An 18,183-nucleotide genomic window follows, 5' to 3' on the forward strand; every position below is an offset into this window, starting at 1 on the left:
GCAGCCTAGATCTAAAACAGTAAAGGAACTGAACCTTTGCAAACTGTCAAAAAATTCCAGTTAACAAGTATTCAGCATAGATTTTTATCTACCCTATGCATTAATTTACAATTATTTAGTATATATGTTTTAACCACAGCGAGTCATCCTCCTCCATCTAACTCTGTCTTCTGCATCCCCTGTCCTCACTCCAACTCCCTCCATGTCTTCTCTAACTGCATCTATATATCTTTTCTTTGGCCTTCCTCTTTGTCCTTTTCCTGGTAGCTGCATCTTTTAACAGCCTTCTACCAATATATCCACTGACCCTCCTCTGCACTGTCCAAACCATCTCAGTCTGGCTTCTCTAACTTTATCTCCCAATCATTCAACCTGTGCTGTACCTCTGATGATCTCATTCCTAATCCTAATCTTTGTCACTCCCCATGAGAACCTCAACATCTTTAGCTCTGCCACTTCCAATTCTGCCTCTTGTCTTTTTGTCAGTCCCACTATTTCCAAATCAAACAACATAACTGGTCTCACAACTGTGTTGTAAACCTTTTCTTTAAGTATTGCTGCCTCCCTTTTGTCACAAATCACTCCTGAAACATTTCTCCATCCTGCTGCCTGGACTCTCTTCTTCACCTCTTTACCACACTCCCTCTTTTCCCGGACTGTAGATCCTAAGTACTTGAAGTCCTGCACCTTTGTGACCTCTGCTCCTTGTAGCCTCACTGTTCCAGCTGTCTCCCTCTCATTCACTCACATGTACTCCTCCACATCAAGAGGAACCAGTTGAGGTGGTTCGGGCATCTGGTAAGGATGGCCCCTGGACACTTCTCTACAAAGTGTTTCAGCATATCCAACTGGGAGGAGACCTCAGGGAAAACCTAGGACATGCTGGAGAGATGTCTCTCGGCTGGTCTTGGAGTTGTCCCATAGAAAACTGGAAGAGGTGGCTGGGGAAAGACATGTCTGGGTTTCCCTGCTCAAGCTACTGCCCCTGTGACTCAACTCTGGAACAAGCAGTAGATAATGGCTGGTCCTGTATTTTTCATTTAACAAACTATACCAATAATTGATTAACTTAAATATATGCAACAACGTTTGACAGCCCTTGCAATACTTTTTCCGACAGCATATGTCAGACAAGGCAAAAACGGAAAAAGTCACATTTTCAATGATTTATGAACCAATATGTCATTCTCACTTGTTCTTCTGGCCAATAAATCATAATGCCAAGTTCTTTAAAGTGCAGTTTCTGATAATTATAACAAATAATGGCAAAACATTGGGTTCCTTGGCTGAGTTAGAGTTTTTTACTCGGATATTTATAGTCTGTAGTAATTAAGGACACCCATGTAGCACCAAGCAAGAAGGCGGCACAAATTCTCACCTAATTAGCATATGCTGTTGATCAGTCAACCCTGAGCTGAGCCATGCCAGCTGTGTTGGATAGAATTATCTGTATGTCAGCTAGATACTTTGGGATTTCTGGGGTATTTCTGAAGATGATAAGTTGTGTCAATAAATCCCCCATGTATTGGCTGAAATGAGAAATTATTTGGGTGTGAGCACTACCCTTTTTCACCAACAATAGACAGATCAATTTCCCACAATGCAGCTGAACAGAGGAACATTGATGCTTGTTTTTTAAATGTAATCGGAGCTATGGACTCCACACACATCACTATAAAAGCACTATCACAGGATAAATAGGTTCAATCAATATACATGTAAGTCTTTGTACATGAGACTTCAGGTCCATATTCAATTAACACACCTGGGAGGTCCACATTGTTTGAAAACCCCTGATTTAAACTACATTCAACCCTTTATCAAAAGAAAAAAAACGTGTACAGTGTTTCTTACTGTTTTGAGTAAATTTTGATTCATTTTCAATGTTTATTTTTATTCAGTTTGTTCAGGTCTTAAAAGGAACTGGGTATTAACTAGGTTCACCTGAAAACTATTGAATGTATTTGCAGAGTTTGAGAGTCCACAGCTAAAACTATAAGAAAGGCTATTTTGTAAGACTTTTACATATTGTTTTTTTGTTTGTTTGTTTGTTTCTTAGTTTGTTTTGCTCACAATGTTCCTGTCAAGCCATTTAGCTGCTGAGTGTCCATCCTACCATCTGGATTCTGTTCAGGAGCCGTGAATGTGTCATTCTAAATATGTACAGATGTAAAACTTGTTTGTCCAGAGTTATTTATTTACTTAGGATTCATGATGCTATTCTGGAAACTTCAGGTGAAATATATTTGAAATATGTAGCATTTTATTTGTCAGTTTGATTGTTATTATGGCAATGGACCAAAACAAAGGTCTCTGATCTACCTGTACAATATTCTTGTTTCACATCCAGTGGGGGCCCAATTCACAACACAATCTCCAGGTCATCTGAAACAGACTCACAAATCCCCTGCAGAAACATTTCACTCCTTCAAATAGTGTTTGTATTCAATCTACTGCTGATCTCTGTTTTCTCTTTCCGACAGGGGGCTGCTAAAAACGTTTTATAGGACTTACTCTAACAATTTGAAAATATTTTACTAAACCTTTGAGATAAAACTAGAGACTTTTTCTTAGTCAGAGATAAGTGCATGTAACATTAAATGTCATTACAACAAATTACAATGATCTGTTGCATGTTGTCTATCAAACTGGAAATACTTAACTTTCAAACTTGACAATAAAAAAGCAATTAAGGTATCAGTGATTTCATGTTTTTTTATGAAATACAAATGTAAAATAAAGGTCTAATAGGCCAGGAAATGCATATTGCCTGCTGCATATCATGTCAGAGTTTTAGACAATGATCATCTTTTGTTGTAAAAAGACAGCTGTAGCTGTTTTTGTCAAACCCTGGAAATTACACAGGCACAGTCTCATGTGATATCACTAGAGGCAGTATCACACAATGTCACACTCAGAGTACCGTATGTGTTGAGAATAACTCCTGGCTACTACCACACCAAATTTTAGCACATCTGTAAAAATGTCAGGATTTGGGGTTTTCTTTGAGTTTCTTTTTGTATTTATGGTTATGTATTTTTTTCATGTTTCTGGTTATCCCGTGTTCAGTTTGGGTTTATTGTTTCTTTTATTTTTTGTCATTTAGTTGTCTTAATGTTTAGTTTTGTTTTTGCTCCATGTGTTTCTGTCATCATTCACTTGTCCTCAGCTTATCACTTGTTTGCCTGCCATGCCTGTCTTCACCTGTCCCAAGTTTTGTAATCACTCACCTGTGCTCACTTCCCCTGATTACCCTTGTCTTTAAAACCTGGTCATCTTCTCCACTTCCTCGCTGGTTCATTCATTCTGGTATGCAGTTCTTGTCCTTGTGTTCTCTCCCTGTGCCCACTTCTCCTAATTTCCTGCAGTCTTTAAAACCTGGTCATTTCCTTCACTTACTCACTGGTCCGTTGTCACTCCAATGTGCTGTCTGGTTTCCCTTGTGTCTTGCCCTTGTGTTTTTGTGACCTTGATGTTTTTGTTATTTAGTTTTTACCTGCTGCCACGTCAGCTTTTGTTTTTGTTCCTTTTTGTTGCTATAAATACATTATTTTTTCTTTTGAGCTCTCAGTATGAGTTTGTACTTTGGGTCCACCTCACTAACTACCAAACCCAACCAAAAATAGTCTGAGTTCTAGCCATTGGCAGTGGCAGCCATTTTGAATGGGATTAGTTCCAAAAGTTAATCAGTTGTAGATGTTCATGCAATGATTATTTCATAAAAGTTTCATTAAAACCCATACAGTCATTTATTAGATATTTTACTAACAGACAACCAAGTGGTGGCAGTGTCAGTTGCATTTTAAACAAAGATCTTGCTGAATCTGTTTGTGCTCAGAATAAATATTGGGGATTAGTCTCCACAACTACCACACCATGCTGGAAGGCAAGACACAGAGGGGAAAACCAGACAGCACATTGGAATGAGAAATGAGCAGGTTTTAAAGGCTGCAGGTAATTAGGAGAAGTGGGTACAGGTGAGTGATTACTAACTTGGAGCAGGTGAAGGTGGGCGTGGCAGGCAAACGAGAGATTGGCTGAGGACAACTGAAAGATGACAGGAACACAAGGAGCAAAAACTATACAGAGACAAAACTAAACATGAGGACAACCAAATGACCAAATAAAAGAAACAATAAATCCAAACTGAACGCAGGATAACCAGAAACACGAAAAAACAAGAACCCTAAATACAAAAAGAAACACAAAGAAAACCCAAATCTTGACAGTTCTGGCACCAAACTGATCAGAAATATATTCCTACACTACTTTAAAGATATGTTAACACAAGTTTTATTGACAACACAAAGGCAGCATATATAATGATCCATTCTAACACTTCCAGTCTTGTCCACCACGTCATGTCTCAGTCTGGAGAAAGAAGAGAGCCCAGCTCCATCTGTTTCTCTACAAACACATCAACCAGCTGTAGCTCCCATGCCAGGCCACAGCAAACAGCTGAACACGCTGCAAACACATGAAGGATGCAAACTACAAAACACAAATACAGAAAGGAACAATGCTGCAAAAACCAAAACCAGCAGCCAGTAAGAAAAGCTGCAAACTCCCTAAACAGAAGAGAAGTGCCCCAGACCAGCAGGGAGACTCCAGGTTGGACTCAGCGGTGTCTTCCTGCCGTTTGACCCGGTGCTGGCAGTGAGATGTGGGTCAGACCACCTCCGTGTCTCCCTCTTCCTGAACATGATGGTTCACTTAGGGACCGTTAACAAATTACTGAACCAATGACGCTTAAAAAAAGAACAATTAAATAACCTCCATGTCATGTGAACTTCTGACCAAGAGTTAATGTTGAATTGTTTCATTAGACTGGACAAACAAGACCCGCCTCATTTTATCTGATTTTTAAAGCATTTTATATATATTTTCATGAAAATGTAAGCGTTTTTTTGTCAATAGCTTGAAAAATGAATGTTTTATTAAACTGGACTAATAAGACACATCCACCTGGTGAAACTAGTCAATATTAATACGTCACTGGTTCACTGCTTCATCACGTACTGACTAGATTTCTTCTGCCGAGGCGTCAGCTGCTGACATGAAGGTCCTGAGTGCCCTCTGCTGGTCAAACCTATATTACAGCAAAATGGACACATCTATAATATAGATGAATACATGAAAATAGCCTCCCCAGGACCTAGGGTGTTTTGCCCAAAGTGCATGGCAATATGCTGGTGTAGATTCTCAGTCATCCAGGACATGGTAAATCCGAAAAGCTCCTCCGATGAGAGGCCAAACATCTTCAACTACAGAACAGAAGTCCAGTTGTTTTTGTTTTTCAACCTGTTTTAGTAAAAAAAACATCTTCAGTTTCAGTTGTTCCCACTTTGTGACGTTTCTGATCCTTCTTCCGACACCTACAGACCTGATGAGGAGGAGGAGGAGGAAACCAAGTGTTGAAGAGTTTCAGGTGTTTTGTCCCGTTCTGTCTTCAGGTGTCTGAGAGAAGTTCTAAGGTATTTAAAAAATCTTTAGAGGCTGTTTGTTCAGCAGGATTTAAGCACAAAAATTGAAGGTTAAACCTATTTTGGAAAGAAAAAACATGAGCCAATTTAAAAAAATATGACACTACGTTTTAAAACGAAACACAAAAACCCATCATGATGATTTTATATCAAACTTTATTTGAGTTATAAAATGTCCTCAGCTGTACAGAAGATTAGCTGTTTTCTCTACTCTGCAGGACGACGACACACGGCCCAGTTTGAACCAAACACAAAACCCATTTCAGAGATTTAAACATCAACACGATACATTAAATGAAAAACATTAATTTCTACATTAAATTACGTTACATTCGATGATAAAAGAGCTCCAGTTTCAGAGTTAGAACCCAACAGGGGTTTCATTTTTCTTCTTTGCTGAGTCATAAAAATATCTGACAAGTTTTAAACCAAGAAAAGAAAAAACAATTATTAAAAGAAGAATGTTGACTTTTGACAGTTGAAACTTATAAACCTTTGAAGGAATGCATATCACCCGCCACCTTGTGTGCTGAAGTTTGAACCAAAGATCAGTTTGAGCTCAGAGTACGTGTTGGGAGTGACTCTCAGCTACTCCCACACCAGTTTTTAGCCCAATATCTGCACAACTGATTGACTTACAGCCATTTCTGTGCTTGCTGTGGTGGCCATTTTGAGCTGGATTCACACCAAAAGTTAATGAGTTGTAAATCTTTGTCTAATTATTACTTCCTGAAAGTTTTGTTAAAATCTGTCCAGTGGTTTACGATATATTTTGCCAACAGACACAAATACACACACATAAGCAGTTACATGATTGCCCGCCCGTCATGACTGTGTTCGATAATAAAGGTCAGGATGTTAGAGGAAGTACATCTCTATAATGTTGCAGGAAAAAATATCACATCGTCAAAATTTCAACTTTTTTTTCCCCCAAAATGTGTTTTTCTGTTTTCCTGTAACGGTTGCATACTTTGATTTAAAGATTAGCTGAAGCAACATCTTTGTCTTCATGCTGATGGATAAAAAATGTGCATAATTTGTTTTAAAATCGGGTTGAAACTCTTCAGTGATTCAGCCATTAAAACTGACACTGTGGCAACATTTTAATACTGATAACGTCCAAGAAAAATGTAAAGCTTCAACTGAGAGACAAATTTAAATTTGGAAAAGCTTTTTGTTTTTTCTTTCAACTAATAAGTTTATCTTTATCTATGCTGAAAAACCTTCAAATCTTTTTTTATTGAAAGAAAAAGGTTCAACATGTAGGAGTGATTTTTGCACCAGAATGTGGAGCAGAGGTTCTCAAAGCTTTCACACCACGCCCCCCAGGAAGCCTTTTTCTGTTTATTTCCAGCAACACGTCCACTCTGACAGACACACATCATCAGTTTGTACACTTTTTCAAACAGTCCATTATTTCAGCAGACATCAACCTCCATCATGATCCTTCTCACGGTGATGTAAGAACCAATTCAGTCTGAGTCCAAGTGAAAACTTCTAGTCTCAGCCCAGTGAGATAAAGGCTGAAGGAGTGGTGTCCAGTCCTGGTCCTGGAGGACCTCCATCCTGCAGGTTTTAGATGTTTCTCTGCTCTGTCTGTGAGGGAAAATGCAGTATACCAGTTATGGATGAGGAAAGGGTAACAGAAGCTATGTTCATGTGTAAAGAATGTTAAGTTGTTCTTGCCAAGAACTTCTCAGAATAATGTGTTTGTGAGTGATAAGACAATTCCTGGAAAACAGTGTGTTTGTTCTTAGTGAAGTATGTTTTGTTTGGGGCAAGATGACCCAGATGTCCTGGGCTGTGTCCTGGGCTGGTTTCCTGAAAGTGACATAGGAGTTATGTAAACTTCTGACCAATCACGAACTGATCAGAAGTATGCAATACACACCAATGTATTATGTCTGTTTAAATACGCCCTGTTTCAAAGATACTTTGGGATCTTTTGTGGAATTTCTGATGAAGATAAGATGTGACAATTAGAAGGACCTCCGTGTTCTGGAAAAAGAGAGAAATAGAGAATGCTCATTTATTTCTGTGTAAAAATTGCCTTTAAAGCCTACAAAATTGGTGGCACGTATGGGGAGAAAAATGAAGGCAGCTGATTTCCAGGATGCGGTGTTCACCAGCTGTGTGGGCCCACAAAAAACAAAAAGAAAAGAGGTAACAGATTTATTTATCTCTTTTTCGAGCATATTAGATAAAACACAGCTGTGTGTGACGTCTTGTTCTGAAAGGAAAGATGAGTGGCGTAAGAGTGCGGCCTCTGTCTTTCTCATTTGGCCGAACGCGTAGAAGGACTGCTGAAAAAGGAAAAAAGATAAGCTACCGGCTTCAAAATTGGCAGAGCAGTCTGTAATAGTCACATGTTGTGTATTTAACATCTAAGTTCTAAGAGAATGCATAACAGACGGGTGAGTCTCTGAGTGTCTCTGTTGAAATATTGTATCTCTCGTGTGTGTAAAAAACAGCGCTCAGAACAACTAATAATATATATTCATATTAATTACACATTATCCTTCAGACGTGGAGGATCAACAGTGTTTGTAAAATCACAAAGTAATGATTTTGAATACAAGTAGCCGTTGAGTGAAGTAAGAGTTGATGCATCAGAGTCAAGCCAAGATGGCTTTGGACCACGTAAAAAAAGAGAAAAAAGTGCGTTGAAAACTGCGACATGAAGTGAATTTTTTTTCATTTTTTAATTTTTTTTTCCTGAGATCTCGGTGGTGAATTGAGAACTTTGTAGTATGCAGAAATAATTCTTTGAACTGTTTAATAATAAAGGTGTACACATAGAATTAGGAAATTGGCCATGTAACAATTATTAATTAAGTAATGAGAAGAATGAATGAGGTGAAGTGCTGATCAGTAATAGTTGTATGTGAGTATGTGAGCTGTTCAGTTGACCTGAATGTCTTGGATGTTTGTGTGTGTGAGGAATCTGAATGGTTTTGGTTCTGTTAAATGTCTTCTGAGCTCTGTGTATTTAAAACGACAACTGTGTTAATAAACACTGCTCCATCCCACTCTTATCTTTCTCTTTCCAAACCTTTTTTCTCTCAACTCTGTGCTATTTATACTGACGTTGTTTTTCTGCGCAAGTAAATGAACACAGGCGAATCCATTGGCTCTTAAACAAATTTGAATGTTTTGTTACTTTGCCACAATCGGAGCTGAAAAAAAACGTGCACAGTAGGACCCAAGTTCTTTTTGTAAGTCCTCCAGTTAAATACTAAAAAGGAGGCCAGACTCTGCTGGTGGTGTAACATTGGAATCAAAAGATAAATTTATCATAAACAACTAATTTATAGTTAACTGAGAAAGAAATATCTAAAATAGGTTAAGTTGATCTAAATAGACCTACAACCCTTTTATTAATACAAATTATTACAGTTTGTGTGCACACATAAAATAGGGAATTGATTGGCATCAACAAATAGGCTATTGGGTTTGTGAACCAGATGAGTGGTGCCCATTTGGTTATTGTTCTGTGTTCTGTTGTTTTGTGTTGTTTATCAGATGTTTTGTTAAAACTGGAGAGAAGGAGAAGCTGCACTGTGAAATATGACCCACACACACACTTTATTTTCCTTTTCCTTCCTGTGCTCGGAGGAAGGGGGGAAGAAAAGGGGGAGTCACACAGTGTGTGGACTACAGACAGCCCTCGCCACCCTCCCTTTCTGTTCTCTATCCAGCGAATTACATTGGAGCCAACTTCTCATAAATTTCTTATGATGGTTGATATGCATTCTTCCTGAATTGGAGGCCTACCACACAAACTATTTTTACAATTTTTCACTACAACATACTGACACAAAACCATGCAGTGAAATATAATCATGATTTCTATAGAAAGCATAACAAATGCCAGCAAGATTATATATAAGGTTATTCATATGTTTGTCTAAGTGTTGTCTTAAGTGTTTGTCTAAATGTTTATTCCATTCGTCATCAATGTGGTTTACTAACATCTGTCTGACTTTGTGAAGTACTTCTGACCAATCACGAACTGGTCAGAACTATGCAATGCACACCAATGTATTATGTCTGTTTAAATATGCCCTGTTTCAAAGATACTTTGGGATATTTTGTGGAATTTCTGATGAAGATAAGATGTGACAATTAGAAGGACCCCTGTGTTCTGGCAAAAGAGAGAAATAGAGAATGCTCATTTATTTCTGTGTAAGAACTGCCATTAATCCTACATGACTCACCTGATCTGAATGACTGAGTGATTAACAGGCTGCTGCAGAACCTGAAGAGCTGCTGAAGAGCAGAGAAACATCTAAAACCTGCAGGATGGTGGACCTCCAGGACCAGGACTGAACACCACTAACTGAAGGAGTGGATCCACGCTCCACATGCTCTGTCAATAAATCACCATGGAAACAAGGTTTGTGTACCACAAAAACAAGCCTGAGTCTCAACAAACATTGAAACATTAGTTCCACCTAGAACCTTTGAGGGTAGAAGGAAAAAAGAAAAACTAATTTGTCACGTGCCCCCCTCACATGACATCATGACCCCCGACATGACACTGCACCCCCCAACATCGAGAGTTAACGTTGAATTGTTTCACTCGGCTGGAGTAATAAGACCATTCTGTGCTTCTGCTTCAAGTCAACAGATTTGATGGTCTAGAATAAATGTGAGCTGACAGAGAAAAGTGCGACAGTCTAAAAGCAGGTTTTCTGTGACTGCAGCCTGAGGTTTGTCCTGATCTGTGCAACACTTTGGCTCTAACCAGCAGCACATGACAGCAGGTGGAAAACAAAGCTGTTTCCCTGACAGATGAGTAAAAACAGCTCAGTGGTTGACAGTTAGTGTGGAAGCAAACCTTGTAACTCTGACATCCTGCTGATTGAGATTTGTTCTGTAACTTAGGGCTTTTTAAGCTTCACTTAGAGAGCGGCTGCATGGCTGTAGTTTGTCAAAAAGAAAAACACCCAAGCTGTTTGTGTTTGTCTCCTTGAGAAAATCAAAGTTGACTTGATTCACATCTGGAACCAAAGGGAGGTTCAAGTTCACTTTGTTTCATTTAGAGACAATTCCCAACAAAAGTCATCTCAGGACACTGTCCTAATCAATCCAGTTACAATTCAGTCCATTCCAGTCAGATTCAGTCAAACAGCTCTTAGAAAACACCAGTTAGCAACAAACTTGTGAAGGAAACAAATGGTTTCTTTCAGATCTTTCCTTTGACTCAACCTTCCATCCTGAGCAGCATGATGGCGACAGTGGAAAGAAACGACTCCCTTGGAACAGGAAGAAACCTCCAGCAGAGCCTGACAGCTGAAAGCTCTGCCTCCCGTTCTACTTTTAGAAACTCTAGGAACCACAAGTAAACCTGCAGGCTGAGAGCCGAGTGCTCTGTTAGCAAAATATGGAGCAAGAAGATCTTTAATGGAAGATGGAGTCCATCGTTCTACAGAGAGGAAGATTATTCACAAGTGGAAAACATTTAGTTTCATCTGCAGGAAGATGCTGGTGGAGATTCTCAGTCCTCCAGGACACGGCAAATTCTACAACAATTCAAAACTCAAAAACAACTGGACTTCTGTTCTGTAGCTGTAACAGAAACAGAAGTTCATGTTTTTTATTTCTGGGGGAATTTAAAGGAACCACAAGACTTCTAAATGTATCTTTACAAATGAATGAACAGCAATAAAATCAATAAAATCATCTTTTTTATTCTCATAAATGCAATTACATTTTTCTACAAGTAAAGTTCATCTGTTTTGATCAAAGTTTTATTTTTATATCAGTCTTTAAAAACACGCAAAGACAGCAACTAATTTGGCTGCAAACACAAGTATATTTGTGATCCAAACATGATCTTACTAAGTAACTGAAGTGAAAACTAATGAATTAATTCAGTTATCTACCTGTAGACTCTGTGATGTCTGGATGAAGGAAACTGGTTAAGATGTGAGAAGAATCAGAGATCAGAACTGAATTTAAAGATCTCCAGAATAACATTTAAACTGGTGAAAACTGCTAAATCTCCAAAGCTCAGACTGCATTCAGGCTTGACAGCTGGTGAGGCTTTGCCAACATTATTATGAATAATTTGTGTATTTGTTGGGTCAAAGGTCGGCCCCCAGAGTCTGCTCTGAAAAATTCTGGCCCCTGAACAAATTTTGTTGGTGAGCCCTGAACTACAGGGTGGACACGCTGCTGAAAGAAAATCCTGATTTGAGTCCATCAGCTGACAAACCCTCCCACTGACATACAGAAAACACATCTGTGTTGTTATTTCAGTTCTATTTACAGAAACATTTGATTAGAAAAACAAGTTTGTTTCAAAGTTCACATCTGTACAACGACTCTGTTCCTAATAATGACAGAGTTTTTCAAGTTTCTCTCATCTCTGGAGTCAGATACCATCTTCATTAAGATCAAGGTGATGAGGATCACAGCAGGTTGAAAAGTATCAGACTCATCAAAAACCTCATCACACGGAGAGGCTGATGGAGCTATGAAGAGTGCCACCTGCAGAGAGAAAAGAAGAAGAAGAGATAAATTCCCTCCATCAGCTGTCAGTCAGTGATGCAGCATCATTCAGTAGAAGGACCAACTTCACTGAGGAGAAGCTGCAGGTTTACAGAACTCACTCAGACCATCTACTGACCTCACAGTCTGCAGTTTGTAGTTTGGACTCTCCACAAGATCCAACAGCTGCTGATCATCTGGATGCTTCAGGTTGTTAAAGCTCAGGTCCAGTTCTGTCAGATGGGAGGGGTTGGACTTTAGAGCTGAGACCACAGAAGCACAGCTGATCTCTGACAAACTGCAGCCCCTGAATCTGAATAAAGAATAAAAGCTGTGAGCTGAAGCCAACAGGATGCAGGTTCAAACTGAAATATGAACTTAATTATTCAACTGGACACAATTAGTTTTACTGGGTGTCAGAGCCACAAAAACACAATCAATTAAAGGCCTAGCATTCCTTGAAGGAATGCATATCACCCGCCGCCTTTCATCCCACAGTTTGACACTATGGATGATGGAGATCAGTGTTCTCAGGAAGGTTAACTATCACACCCACCCAGCCATCATAAGGCAAAGGCTGGCCATTAACAGCCAGCACACTGAGAGCCCTATCCCCAACTAATTCAGCCAAGGGCCATATGTTGTGGTCAGGGAGAAATGTTTTTACCCATTGATGATCTAAAAGGCTCACTTGGGTAGTCCACTGCATAACTGTGAATGTAACACTTGGTTTTACAATTCTTTTCCACCAACTGAGCAACTCTGTCTCGTGTTTCCTTCTCTTTGTTTTGCTGCGGTGGAGTTGCAAAACTACTTTGCAGATGTGCATGCTTATCAGTGTGCATGTTTGGTGTGTTTGTGTGAGGCTGCTTGTGTTCACTGAATGGACGTGCATCAGTCAGAAACTGAAGGCTATTTTTTGTTTGTCCCTTCTTAAGGCATCTAACTGTCCTGTGACCCTCCTCGCCACAAATGAAGCAATGATTGCAAGGGTTGGCACCTCTTTCAATACAGTTAGGGCAACCTGGTTGTCCCACAGCTTTCTTGGTTCTGGGCTTTGAGTACATGCAGTGGCAAGTGGGCTTACATGTCTGTTTGGCTGTGAGAGACTCCACTAATTTTGTTAGGATTTCCACCCTTTCTCTTAGTTCTTTTATGACTTTATTCTTGTTCTGTGCTTTACAGTCATTTTTGCAATGTCTTTGTCAGAATCAAGTTGGACAGTGTGGGCTTGAGCTACTTTGTGACGAGTGAACTGTCCCAGCCTTCTTTGTTGCTCCCTCTCCTCACTTGACACTTTGTTAACTTTTCTTTTTAGAGCCTCATCTGACACAGTACAGTTAGATGTCAGGATGTGGATGACGGAGATGAACCCAGGTTGCAGACTTAAAAGAAAACTAATTTATTAAACAAAGAAACAAACAAAACAAAAGCTGACGAGGCAGCAAAAAACAAAAACTAAATACAAAGCATAACTGAAACAAGATACAGGAAACACAGAGCAAGACAGCAAAAAACAAACCTCAAACAATGGACCAGTGAGGTATGGGAAGAGTGACCGGGCTTTTAAGACTGGGGATAACGAGATGAGTGGGAACAGGTGGAATGATTGCAGAGTCGGGACAGGTGAAGATGGGCGTGACTGACAGAGAAGTGAATGACTGGGGGAGAGTGAAAATGAACATGAAACATGAGACAAAACGAAAAGCAAGTACAACCAAATAACACAAAAGATACAAAACAAAAACCAAAGAACTAAAATCAAAATAAAACAAAAACAAAACCCAGAAAAAAGCCAAATCACCACATTAGATAGCAATAATTTAAGTTCATTTCAGATGTCACTGTATTTCGAGAGGAGACCCTGATGAATGGTACACAGGAACACATTTTGGATTGTTCTGGGCTCGTATTTAATATTATCTTGTCTGGAAGCAAACATGACCTTTTGTTTCAACCCAATCAGCCTGTAAAGAAACTGTTGAGGAGTTTCATGTTTATGTTCCTTTGTGCTCATCAACTCCTGAAATAACTCGCTTCCACTCTTTTCACTCAAATGTGATCGTAGTAGGCTTTTCAGTTCTCTGACAGTCAAATCATCTTCACTACTTAGCATGTCTTTAAACTGTCCTGGTTTGATGATACAAAGTACACCTTGGATGTTTTCTCTGTGTGCTTGGCCTGGAGCCCCTCATCCATCTGCCTACACAGTCCATGGTAACTGATATCAGAGGTGTTGTCCCCAATTTGACCCCCATGTACTTTAAATTTCCTTCGTTGGATAAATGGCAGCTATATGATCAGCCTTGGAGTGAAAGATATCATTAGTGGAGATGTGAGTGGTTACCTGTGCTTCCTTGGTCTGGGGTGTGTGCACTGATAGTCCATCACAGAAAAGAGGTGCCAAATGAAGTGGTCATTTTACAAAACAAAAGCCTACAGATAAATATCCTTGGCCCAGTGGTTGGTGACCCCTGCTCCAGGTCACAGAGCTGCATTACTTTAAAGTCTAAACTGGTTTTCTTCTTAAACTTTTTAAAGATGATATCCATTTCTGGAAGGAGACTCCAAAAACCAGAAAAAAATCTTTAAAGTTCAAACAATCCTTGAAGGAATGCATATCGCCTGTCGCCTTTCATGCTGGTTTTAGACTGAGATCATCTTCTGTTGGTCAAACCTTGAAAATAATAATATACAGGATCTCATGAAATGTGAGAAGTCATGCTCAGAGGAGGTGTTGTTAATAACTCTCAGCTACTACCACACTACATTTGAGGTCAATATCTGGAGTTAGAGCCATTTTTGTGTTTTCTAACAAAAACCATCTTGAATAAGTTTGACATCCAATGATTATTTTCTGAGTTTCATTAAAATCCATCCATTGTTTCCTGAGATATTTTGCTAACAGAAGACAGGGTTGACTCCAACAGGTAATGCTGAAATTTGAAGCAACAATCCTGCACAATGAGTAGCAGTTGGAGGATGAGTTGTTCATGATTCTCAGCTACTACCACACCAAGTTTGAGTTCAGCCAGTTTTGAGTTTTTAAGGCCTTCGCCTTTCAGCAGCAGGTGATACTAAACCTTTAGTTTATCAGCTGCTATTTCTTTATTTTCTATTTTCCAGAATCTGACATTTCAGAGCTCATGTTTGCTCAATGTTGAATATTTCCTCAGCAGCACTTATCAAACAGGATGATTCTTCTTATTTTAACCCCGTTCCTTCATGCTTCATGTCTGTTATCTGATAGAAACAAGCTGAGAAATCTGATGGTAATGTTTGATACAGCACACACACACACACACACACAGTGGAAAACCCATTATTGCCCAACATTTGCCTTTGAGTGATAATTACTCTAACGTAATTTGATTAAAAAAAGGTTATTTATTTATTTTTTTTATCAACACGAGAAAAGTTTGTGGAGGTTGAAAATAAAGATGTAATGTCAAATCTGTAAAAAATTAAATCACACAAACAGCTGAAAACCTGAAACACAGAAACACTTTCATGGAAGTTGCATCAGGTTTGAAAGAGCTAAAGTTTGGATGGTTGATGCAGAAAAATGTTTATTTCTGTGTTTGACTCAAGTTTATAAAAGACTGAAATCAGTGATTCTCTGAACTTCCTTTCAAACTGAACTGATGTGTTTGTGTTTTTTCTTTAAATCAACTCTGACTGATGTTAACTTTGTCAAATAATCCCTGCTGTGTCTGTGTTAGAACTAATGACAGACTAACACCATGCAGACAACAACTAAAGTCAGGTTTCTGTCAGCCCAAAGTTAGTCTCCAGGATGAAAAGTGTCTGATCCACTGGTCCAACTGGAAACATGGCTGACAGGAAGAGCTGATCATGTGACAGAGAGGCAGAGACATGACTAAAGAGAAGAAGATCAGCGCCGCCTCTTCCAGATTCCCTCTGATGACAGACATGTGATGATCAGAGCTGAGAGCGGACAGACAGACGTCTACCTGGACATGGAGCGCCTGTTGCTGCTGCTGCTGCTGTGGAGCTCAGGTAGGACTCTGCTTTAAGGATCAGCTCTTCCTGTTCACACACATGATGGGATGTTGGAAGGAATCAGCAAACAAACTGCTCTCACACTCCAACATCACTCAGGCTTCATGAAGTCTCACTCATTTGCTCTGGAGCATCAGATGGCTTTAGATTCAGTCACAAACACACAGAAGAACAAGTCTGACTCATCTGATCAATTCTGACTCAATCAGGCTTTCAGGGGACTCAGCTCTCTTGGTAATGAGGACATGAGACCCAGCTGTCCTGACAGAGTGTTGTGTTCACTGACCACAGTCTGATGAACAGTTTCAGGATTAAAGTTAAACATTGAAGTGAACCTTAGTGTTATCCTTGTTTTTGGAGGAGATTTTAGCCACATATTATGATTTATTCATGTAGCCTGGTGGTAAATTTATAACATTTTCCACTTAGGTTTAAAGGTGTTCCTTAAAGGTTTACAAGTTTATTAAAATATGTTTTGTTCTTCTGTGTTTGTAACAATTCTTGTATGATTATATGAATACTATGATGCTACTTGTGGTAAATGTTGTTCTAATGATATTCTTGCATGTTTAATGCACTCAAAGCAGTTGATGACAATGTTCAGTGTAGTTACAAATTTTAGTCACAAGGGGACAGTGTTGCACAGATCAATATCTGTTTTTCCAAGATTTTGCCAAAATGTATCTTGGTACTTCCTGTTTGCACTTGAACTGGACTGGAGATCCATGAGGGATAACTGTGGGGAAACAATTCATGAGATAATAGGGATCGTGCAGAAGGTCTAAATGTTGTGTGGCCGACCACCATGTCCTCCGGTGTACAGCATAAAACTCAGCATGGCTGCCATCTCCAGGGTCCAATGTGAATCTGAAGAAAGTGTTGTGGGATCCAGAGCCCACTGCCACATTTTCTGATGTGTTTTCTTTTTCAGATGAAATTTTTTGTTTTGTTTGCCACACATCAGCTGTAAGAGACTGATGCCAGAAACTTTTGCATAAATTATTTATGTTATTTTGACACTAGAAGAATAAAAAAAGGTGGAAATTACTACAATATTTCATTTTTGGTTTTATGAACAATAAACAGCTGTTACACACGTGACGGCAGACACATTGATTGGTGTGTAATAGAGTGTCTTTATTCTGGGAAAACAGAAATCAGCTTGTTGAGGAATGGCTTCACTGTGCTGACTTATCTACAGTATACAGCTTAGCTTGAACTGGGCTGCTTCTGCGGAAGGCTTGGGAAGTCGTTCTCTTTCTTATGCGCCCTCTTCTGGTGGAAATTGGTATAGCACCAGAAATTACTGGTAAATAATACAAGTAAATGTGAGTGAGTGCCACACAACAAAAACAACAAAACACAAGTAATGACATGAAAAGTTGTTGAGGTGCTTTTTAAGGACATTTAAGAACAAACATGTGCAGCCAGAGCAGCTGCTGCAACACAGAACAGGATGCTGAATCACAGAGTTCCAGAGAACATGTTCTGTGGAAGAACATCATGACAGTTTCTTACAGCAAGTAGCTAAAGAAGAAGAAGAAGAAACCTTTATTTGTCCCTGAGCAAGAAAATTGACATTTTTGCAACAGTAAAGGTATTGATCAAGATGGGAGAGAAAATTAAAAAACAGTTGTAATTCCAACAAGGTTGAACAGCTGGAGTCCTCTATGAAACAAAAATGAGACAACATTCCCCTCCAAAAACTGCAGCAGCTGCTCTCCTCAGTTCCTAGATGTTTACAGACTGTTGTTAAAAGAAGAGGGGATGCTTCACAGAGGGGAAACATGGACCTGGAACAACTTTAAAGAGACGTGTTGCTGCCAGCAAACTCAAAATTACTTAAATTTTTTGTAACAAATGGTTAAATGTCTGTATTTCAACATTTGATATGTTTACAATGTTCCACTGAGAATAAAATATGAGCTTTAGAAGATTTGCAAATCATTGCATTTCAGATTGATTTACTTTTTTTTTTTATTTGCATTTTTAGTAATATAACAAACTACAATACCATCAATAACCCTCCCCAACCATACATAACAGAACAGCACATCAAATAACAAAGGTTACACAGTCAAAGCAACATGAGATAAATACACCACATTATGAAACACACCAGTCCAAGAATATACCAGGGAGCAAGGGCTCATACTCATTAATCTTTTGGCCAGCTACAATC

At 39.1% G+C, this 18,183-nt stretch overlaps 1 long non-coding RNA gene across 1 annotated transcript in view; it reads left to right on the forward strand.

Moving 5' to 3' along the window:
• The first annotated feature begins 14,816 nt into the window (after positions 1 to 14,816).
• The window catches only part of LOC112450054, a 6,980-nt gene continuing 3,613 nt past the window's right edge, over positions 14,817 to 18,183 (forward strand). The window contains exon 1 of the long non-coding RNA XR_005234001.1: positions 14,817 to 15,998. This is a non-coding gene — a long non-coding RNA (uncharacterized LOC112450054). The remainder of the gene's footprint in view (positions 15,999 to 18,183) is intronic.

Source organism: Kryptolebias marmoratus, linkage group LG14 (assembly GCF_001649575.2).
Source record: "Kryptolebias marmoratus isolate JLee-2015 linkage group LG14, ASM164957v2, whole genome shotgun sequence".
NCBI lineage: Eukaryota > Metazoa > Chordata > Actinopteri > Cyprinodontiformes > Rivulidae > Kryptolebias > Kryptolebias marmoratus.